This window comes from Taudactylus pleione, unplaced genomic scaffold, assembly GCF_031769625.1.
Source record: "Taudactylus pleione unplaced genomic scaffold, aTauple2 ptg001123l, whole genome shotgun sequence".
In the NCBI taxonomy this organism is placed as follows: domain Eukaryota; kingdom Metazoa; phylum Chordata; class Amphibia; order Anura; family Myobatrachidae; genus Taudactylus; species Taudactylus pleione.
In genome coordinates, this window is record NW_028285524.1 from 5,766,030 (window position 1) to 5,775,185 (window position 9,156).

Here is a 9,156-nt window from a genome sequence, read left to right on the forward strand (position 1 = left end):
TTCATGATTGGGGTCAGGGTTAGCCTTAGAAAACTTACCAAAAATCTCAGCCATTTTCACTATCAGGATTCCACTGCCAGCATTCCGCCCATTGTGATTGGGATACAGTACCCAACCCTTTTATATTGTATTCTATTTCAAACAGTATACAATTGTCTTATACCATCTTTTCTTCAATATCAGTAACCTGATTAACTAATGGCAGCGCTGTAAATGGCGCCCTGTGAGTTACCACCCCCTTAGCATTTGACGCCATGATGTTGGCGCAATATGTAATTACAGTGCACGTAGGGGGCAGGGCCAGCAGCACCAATATGTGCAGCATTGATTGGAGCATGCTGAGGACGCTGTAATCAGTGACACAGACTGCAGGTTGTCTGCAAGGAGCATCTAAAGGACGCTCCGGCAGCACCACAGCAATGAGTCTGACTGCAGGGTGGTATTCCAGGCCCCTACTAACAAAAACCAAGCTCCATGGGGTGGCGACAGTACCAACCACAGAGCCCCGAAACAGGTCGCACACCCCTAGTTACGATCCTGACTATTTGTAATGTGTACCAGTCACTTACAGTACACATAATGAACGCAGAAAATAATTATTCATGAGCATAGTGCCTATAAATTCACTTGTGGCTAATGACATCATATAGAGTCACCAGTATGTATTGAAATTATAGGTTGAATTGCCATTAATATTAGTTCATCCCCCTAAAAAATGGCTGTCTGCACTATTTGTTAATTATAGGCAGTGTAGGACTGGAGCATGAAGGGCCCACAGGGGAAATGCAATAATAGGGGCCCACTTAAGGGAGACGGCACAAAGCTGTGCAAGTATGGCAAGGGGTGTGGCAAAAAGATTTGCAATGCTCTCCATATTATACAGAGAGCATCTCGGTGACAACCATATAATACAGGGAGTGTTGTAATGCCCGCCATATAATGCAGTGAGCGTTGCAAGAACACTATAAAATGCAGGAAGCCGTGACCGCCATACAATACAGGGAGCATCTCAGTGAGCATCATGTAATGCAGGGAGCATCGCAATGGCTGAAATATATTACATGGAGCTTAAATCAGTCCCGATTGCGCCAAAGTGAAAACCAGCAGAGTGCAGCTTGAACCCCAAGTGGTGAGGGCCACAAATCACCAAAAAGACATATATAGAAATAAGTTCAGGATAAGCGCTCCCCTTTTTAGGAAATAATGTCACTGTAGTAGAATCTTTCCCATGCCACAGTCCAAAGTTACAGTGTTCACACATGAGAGATCCTCTGGGTTCCTGTTATAAATCAGCAGTCTATTCTTAATCCTTTTGTGAAATGGCACAATTGTACTATTTACAGCACATACAGTATATATTTTCCGAACCAAGAAGAATGTCCTTACATCAAAGAGTTAATGTTCTGTGTTTGAAATGCTATATGAGCCAAATGTGTTTGCAGCACTGACATGTAGACATTCTTGGTTGGGAAAATATATATGTGCTGTAAATAGTAAAACAGATAGGGACACATTACATCAAACTAGAGATTAACAGAATTTCACCCATTTCTCCAGCACAACTTGCCCATAAATCAGGACCCATATTACACACTGATAATGACCTGGTTGGGTGTAAGTGTATCTGATTGAAGAGTGCTGCAATTACAGATCTACTACATAGACGTCTAAGAGGGCTATATTCAAGGTATCATATCTACCCAAGATGAAACCTGTGTGTGCCATTTCACAAAAGGATTAAGAATAGACTGCTGATTTATAACTGGAACCCAGAGTGTGAACACTGTGACTTTCCACTGTGGGAAAATAAATTTTCTACTACAGTGACATTATTTCCTAACAAGGGGAGCGCTTATCCTGAACTTTGTATTTCTATAATGCAGGGAGTATTGCAATTGCAGCCAAATAATGCAAGGAGCATAGTAGTGACGCATATAATACAGACAGCATTGCAGTTGCTCTCATGTAATATAGAGAGAATTACAGTGCCTGCCATATAATAGAGAGAACACCAGTGACCCACATATATGCAGAGAGTGTCACAGTGACCACCATATAATACAGAGAGCATTACAGTGACCATCAAATAATACAGAGAGCAACACAGTGACCACCATATAATGCAGATAGCATTTCAGTGATGGCCATACAATACAGAGAGAATCACAGTGACCACCATATCATATAGAGAGAATTGTAGTAACTAACATATAATACAGGATGTTTTACATGCTATTGGCCCCAAAGTATTTCTTTTAACTTTTAAAGTAATTGATGTAATATAGTGAAATACACAGCTGAATAACCTGTATTTATTGTCCAGACGTACTGGAAAACTGAGTCAATAAAGGTTCATATAACCACATAACACGCAGACATAATGAATGTGGACGCCTCAGTACACAACACCACTGTCAGAAGCAGGAATACCTACTGACAAGCATTGGCGGCTACAGAGGCAGGGCTGCAGCACAGTCCAAAATTCAAATAGGGGAACCATACCACCTGCCTTTCTCACTGGCAGTTGGTGTGGCTTCCTTATTTAAATTTTGGACTGCGCTGCTGACTAGGGTGGTGAACAGCTGGCCTTCACTTCGCACATGTGTGAACAGCTGGCCTGGATGCTAATGGCGAACACTTTCAACTCTTGCTATGACTTCATCATGTTTCTTATAGACCAAGGTATGTCTGTGTAAAATTTCACTAAATGATGTCAATTACTTTAAATGATATAAGAAAAACTTTGGGGCCAATAGCAGGTGAAACCCTGTACAGAGAGCATTACAGTGACTGCCATATAATAAAAAGAGGATTACACAACCCTTCATATAATACAGAGAGCATTAGTGACCCATGTATAATACAGAGAACATTGCAGTGACCTTCATGTAATGCAGAGAGTAACAAAGTGACCACCATATAATAGAGAGCATCACAGTTGCCGCCATGTAACACAGAGAGAATTACAGTGCCTGTCATATAATACAGAGAGCATCAGTGACCCACATATAACATAGAAAACATCACAGTGACCGCCATATAATGCAGAGAGCATTGCAGTTACTGCCATATAATACAGGGAGCATTGCTGTGACCACCATATAATACAAGGAGCATCGCAGTTACCGCCATATAAAACAGAGAGCATTGCAGTAACTTCCATATAATACAGAAACCACCAGTGACCCACATATAATACAGAGAACCATGCAGTGACTGCCATATAATGCAGAGAACATCATAGTGAACACCATATAATTCAGAGAGTTTTGCAGTGACCACCATATAATTCCACAAGAGCATTACAGTGACCACCATATAATACAAACAGAATCGCAGTGACCGCCATATAATACAGAGAGAATTACAGTGACTTCTATATAATACAGAGAACATTGCAGTAACCACAATAAGATAAAAGGAGAATGACAATGCCCACCATATAATACAGAGACCATCAAAGACCCACATATAATACAGGGAACAACACAGTGTCCACCATATTATGCAAAGAGCAATTCAGTGACCATCACATAATGCAGAGAGCATGCACCGACCGATATTTATCGCAGAAAGCATCACAGTGACCGCAATATAATTGAGAGAGAATTAGGGTGACCGCCATATAATACAGAGAGAATTAAGGTGACCACCATATAATCCAGAGAGAAATAGAGTGACTGCCATATAAGCATTGCAGTTACTGCTGTATAATACAGAGAGCATTGCCATGACTGCCATATAATATAGAGAGCATCCCATTGATCATCATATAATACAGAGAGGATGACAGTGACTGACATATAATACAGAGAATGTTGCTGTGACCACACTATAATACAGAGAGCGTAGCAGTAACCACCATATAGTACAGAGAGTATCACAGTGACCTCCATATAATGCAGAGACCATCAGTGACCCACATATAACACAGATAATATAACACGAAAACACACACAAAACATTAATACATTAATACACCACCTCCACCACACAGTATTAAAACACACACCAAACCCCCTTGGAGAAAAAACAAATACACCCCCCCATTGTATAGATATACCTCCCCCTTAGATAACATTAAAAATGTCCGCAATTTAACTACCTGTTCAGGGGGAGAATCTGTTTGGTCCATGAGGAGCTCCAGAGTGTCCTGCATATGCAAAGCTCCTCTGTGACATAAAAGAAATATACAGAGACTGGCTACATGAGAGTAAAGGGTGTGGACTCAGGATGAGGGGGCGGGGTCTCAGGCAGGGATAGGAGGGATTAGCAGAATAGACAGACAGGGTAAAGGATAGGAGGGAGTGGGAACTTGGTGAGTCAGGAAGAGAGGAAAGGGTGTAATTGGGCATCCACAGATCAGGCCCTGGCAGTTGGTTCTTCAGAGTAGGAACCAGATCCCACTAATGAATCAGTTCATCAGTGGGGCCCCTGTGTTCTGACACAGCCAGAAAATGCTGGGCATCGTCCCTCTGAACACCCCCCACCCTTGTTGTGGCCAGCTAAGTGACACCCTTTCACATAAAGGGGCAGGGCTTTGAAGCAGTGCAACCCACTGGGATATTACCCGGTTCCCCGCTCGGCTAGTCTGAGCATGGTGATACTGTAGGTTTACTTTGTAGGAATTTATTAACAAAGCAAATTGCTCAGAAAATTAGCATAACCTGGACAAGAGCTACCACTGGACGAACCTAGGGCACCAGTTTGTAAGGGGCACATATTACACTGACTGAGTACCAAAATAACATGCATTCTGTGTATTCCTTGTAACCGGGACACCCCCACACTGAGTGACAGCTGCTGGATGGGATGGGTAGAGCTGACAGCTTTTTTGCTGTGATGCTTCTGCCTGCTGCTTCATTCTCCATTTTTATAATGGGCTGGAGGTGTGGCAGTGGGCAAAAATGTCACAGCCCAGCACCACACACAGAATATATTATGCAGCCTGCTCCTGTTATTTGGATGAGGACCATGTATAGCAGGGGGCAGGGAACTTTTTTACCTTTTACCACAAAATATATTTAGATACGCCGACGTTACCCCCATGACATGAAAGGAAGGAAATCCTATAGTAGTGCCCCCATATAATACCCCTGTAGTAGTGCCCCCATAGTTATGCCCCTGTAGCAGTACCCCCATATAAGGCCCCTGTAGCAGTACCCCATATAATGCCCCTGTAGCAGTGCCCCCATAGTTATGCCCCTGTAGTAGTACCCTCATAGTTATGCCCCTGTAGCAGTGCCCCCCCATAGTTATGCCCCTGTAATAGTGCCCCTCATAGTTATGCCCCTGTAGTAGTGCCCCCATAGTTATGCCCCTGTAGCAGTGCCCCATAGTTATGCCCCTGTAGTAGTGCCCCCATAGTTATGCCCCTGTAGCAGTGCCCCCATAGTTATGCCCCTGTAGCAGTACCCCCATATAAGGCCCCTGTAGTAGTGCCCCCATATAATGCCCCTGTAGCAGCGCTCCCATATAATGCCCCTGTAGTAGTGCCCCCATAGTTATGCCCCTGTAGTAGTGCTCTAATATAATGCCCCTGTAGTAGTGCCCTCATAGTTATACCCCTGTAGTAGTGCCCCCATAGTTATGCCCCTGTAGCAGTGCCCCATAGTTATGCCCCTGTAGTAGTGCCCCCATAGTTATGCCCCTGTAGCAGTGCCCCATAGTTATGCCCCTGTAGTAGTGCCCCCATAGTTATGCCCCTGTAGCAGTGCCCCCATAGTTATGCCCCTGTAGTAGTGCCCCCATAGTTATGCCCCTGTAGCAGTGCCACCATAGTTATGCCCCTGTAGTAGTGCCCCCATAGTTATGCCCCTGTAGCAGTGCCCCCATAGTTATGCCCCTGTAGTTGTGCCTTCATAGTTATGCCCCTGTAGCAGTGCCCCCATAGTTATGCCCCTGTAGTAGTGTCTTCATATTTATGCCCCTGTAGCAGTGCCCCCATAGTTATGCCCGTGTAGCAGTGCCCCCATAGTTATGCCCCTGTAGTTGTGCCTTCATAGTTATGCCCCTGTAGCAGTGCCCCCATAGTTATGCCCCTGTAGTAGTGCCTTCATATTTATGCCCCTGTAGCAGTGCCCCCATAGTTATGCCCCTGTAGCAGTGCCCCCATAGTTATGCCCCTGTAGTAGTGCCCCCATAGTAATGCCCCTGTAGCAGTGCCCCCATAGTTATGCCCCTGTAGTAGTGCCCCCATAGTTATGCCCCTGTAGTAGTGCCCCATATAATGCCCCTGTAGCAGTGCCCCCATAGTTATGCCCCTGTAGTAGTGCTCCCATATAATGCCCCTGTAGTAGTGCCCCCATATAATGCCCCTGTAGTGCCGCTTGTACAAAAAAAAACTTACCTTAATTCCCGCTCCTACTTCCGCCGCCGTCCTGTCCGCCCGGCTGCTCCTCGGAACTATGGGAGAGACGTCATGACGTCTCTCCCATAGTGCGCACGGTGAGAGCGGGAAGCTGGAGTTCAGAAGAGAACTCCAGCCTCCGGGTAACACGGCACTGCAGAGTAGGAGCCGGACACCCACTGGTAATAACATCTCAGCGGGCGTCCGGCTTAGAGCCTCCCTGCGGTGCCGGGCTGGAGGTCACTGATGCTTGGTCCAGCGGGTGCGCCGCTGCACCCGGCGCCAGTGACCTCCATTCCTGGGGGTAATGGACAGACAGCTGGGCATGCAATGATTCATATGCATGCCCAGCTGTCCGTTCATTGCCCCCAGGAATTTCAGTTTTACCTCAAATGGGGTAATTTACTCCTGTTCCCTGACCACTGATGTATAGGAATGTGGAATGGGTGAAATTGGATGGAACAGTATGCGTAAGTGTAGCCTCAATGTTAACATGGATTTTACTATTATGTATCACATGAAAGGATGTCATCAGAAAGTAGAGCTGCAACTCCCTTGATACAACATGCCTTATCTCTGTTTCAGCACAGTGTTCATAAAAATGACTGATCCTCTTGTGCTCCATTAAATCACTATAGAGAACTTTGTGCTATTTGCAAATACTCTGGCATGGGTTTCTTTTAAAAGGACAAGAAAACACTTAATAATATTGTATTGTGTGATGAAAAGTTAGTGTCTGCATGTGACTTTACTGATGTAATTATAAGATGCTTTTTTGTTTGTTTTTACAGTTTTAAAGGTTAAAATAATGTGAGAAAAGTAACAGCGCAAGGAGTAGATCTGTACTATCTTTGCTATGTGATTATGAGAGTAATGTAGTAAATAACAATATGGTATTTGTCACAAAATGCAAAAATTATTTTGTTAAACATTTCATATAAACATTTAAAAATGCACACCTATCGTGTGGACAGCGGTCTTGATGAGATAAAACCAACACTACAATTGAGACTTGTGCCAAGAGCTGCTACCATAGAGACTGAGTTTATATATATATATATATATATATATATATAACTGCAACCGTGAGGGTGGCACTCAAGGCGGCTTATAGATGACCAACAAGTCTCCTTTGGATTATCAACGTTTCATGAATTTAATTAATTTCATCAGGATATAGAAAACATGTAAAGTGTACATACCTTTATAGTCATCACCTCGTGAAGACGCCGTCCGTCCACCCAGAAGTGGAAACTGACGTCAGCATAATACGTAAGTGCACCCGTCACCATGGTAACTAACCACAATGGTTACCATGGTGACGGGTGCACTCACGTATTATGCTGACGTCAGTTTCCGCTTCCGGGTGGACGGATGGCATCTTCACGAGGTGATGACTATAAAGGTATGTACACTTTACATGTTTTCTATATCCTGATGAAATGAATTAAATTCATGAAATGTTGTAAATCCAAAGGAGACTTGTTGTTCGACTATAAGCCGCTTTGAGTGTCGCCCTCACGGTTGCAGTTATACATTTCCTGGTCACGATCAGGACAAGGGAAGGCACCGGAGCAAAGAACTGTATGGAGGTAGCGAGTGCCAGCACTCTTGCTATGTTATATATATATATATATATATAAAGTATTCACAAGTCTTGCACACTCAAGCAATATTTCTCTTCATGGGTGCCCGGTCAAAACAAATAGATAAATAGAAATGTCCAAAGCATTGGATGACCAGCACACCAAATTAATGCAAAAATGAGGTTTTTATATCATCATAACGTTCATCAAACAGTATATCTGTGCAAAAAGCAGCGTCAGTTCACAAAAACAGTGCAATAGTGCAAAGGTATAAATGTGATACTCATCATGATGAGTGAACCATAGCTGTGGCATATGGAGTGTGTAGCCCGCCCCGACAGTTGTTTCGGCACCCTCAGGTACCTTCTTCCTGGGGCACACAACTATTCGCCTGTATTCTTATACCCTCAGTGAGGCACACCTGAATCTCCTAATGATGCTATCACCTAGCACTCACCTATGTAGCTTGCATTCCCTGGAACCTCCATGTGTCAGAGCGATGCGACCAGCGAGGATCCGGAAGTGATGCGTGTGCTCCAACGGAGCTTGTGTTCCACAACCCAGAAGACATTTTTTGGCTTAGCTGTCAATGCTTCATATTTTGCTAGAGTATCAAATGAATGAATTCTACAACAGCCAATCATACAGTATAAAATGTATTACATACTTCCGTGCCTAGTGACAGCATCATATCATTCAGGCTATGTCTCACAGAGGGTAAATATCATACTGCAAGATCACAAAAAAATCACAAAAAGTGCTGAATAGACACAAGAAAGACATAGAAACAGTAGATATGTTATTAGATGTAACACTTCATAGAAAGCAACTAAGATTTAATTCTTCATTAAGCCCCAATGGTGATATAGAGCATAAATCATAAATCCAGCCACACTCATTCTGTAGTAGTTTTTTACCATGGTCACCGCCCCTAGTGAGCAAAGGTATGTGATCGATTGGCATCACTTTAAAATCAAGGAGGCTATGACCCATCTCAACAAAATGCCTGGCAACAGGGGGAGTATTGCCATCTACCCCAATGAATGCTTTACGTATGGAGGGGTGATGTAAAGCAATCTGCTCTTTAAGCATAGACAGTCTTGCCCACATAAAGGCGATTACATGGGCATTTTTATTATGTACACGACAAATTTGCTCTCACAATTTAATCGATTGTGGATTTTAAACACTCGCTTAGATTGTGGATCTTCAAATTGGTCC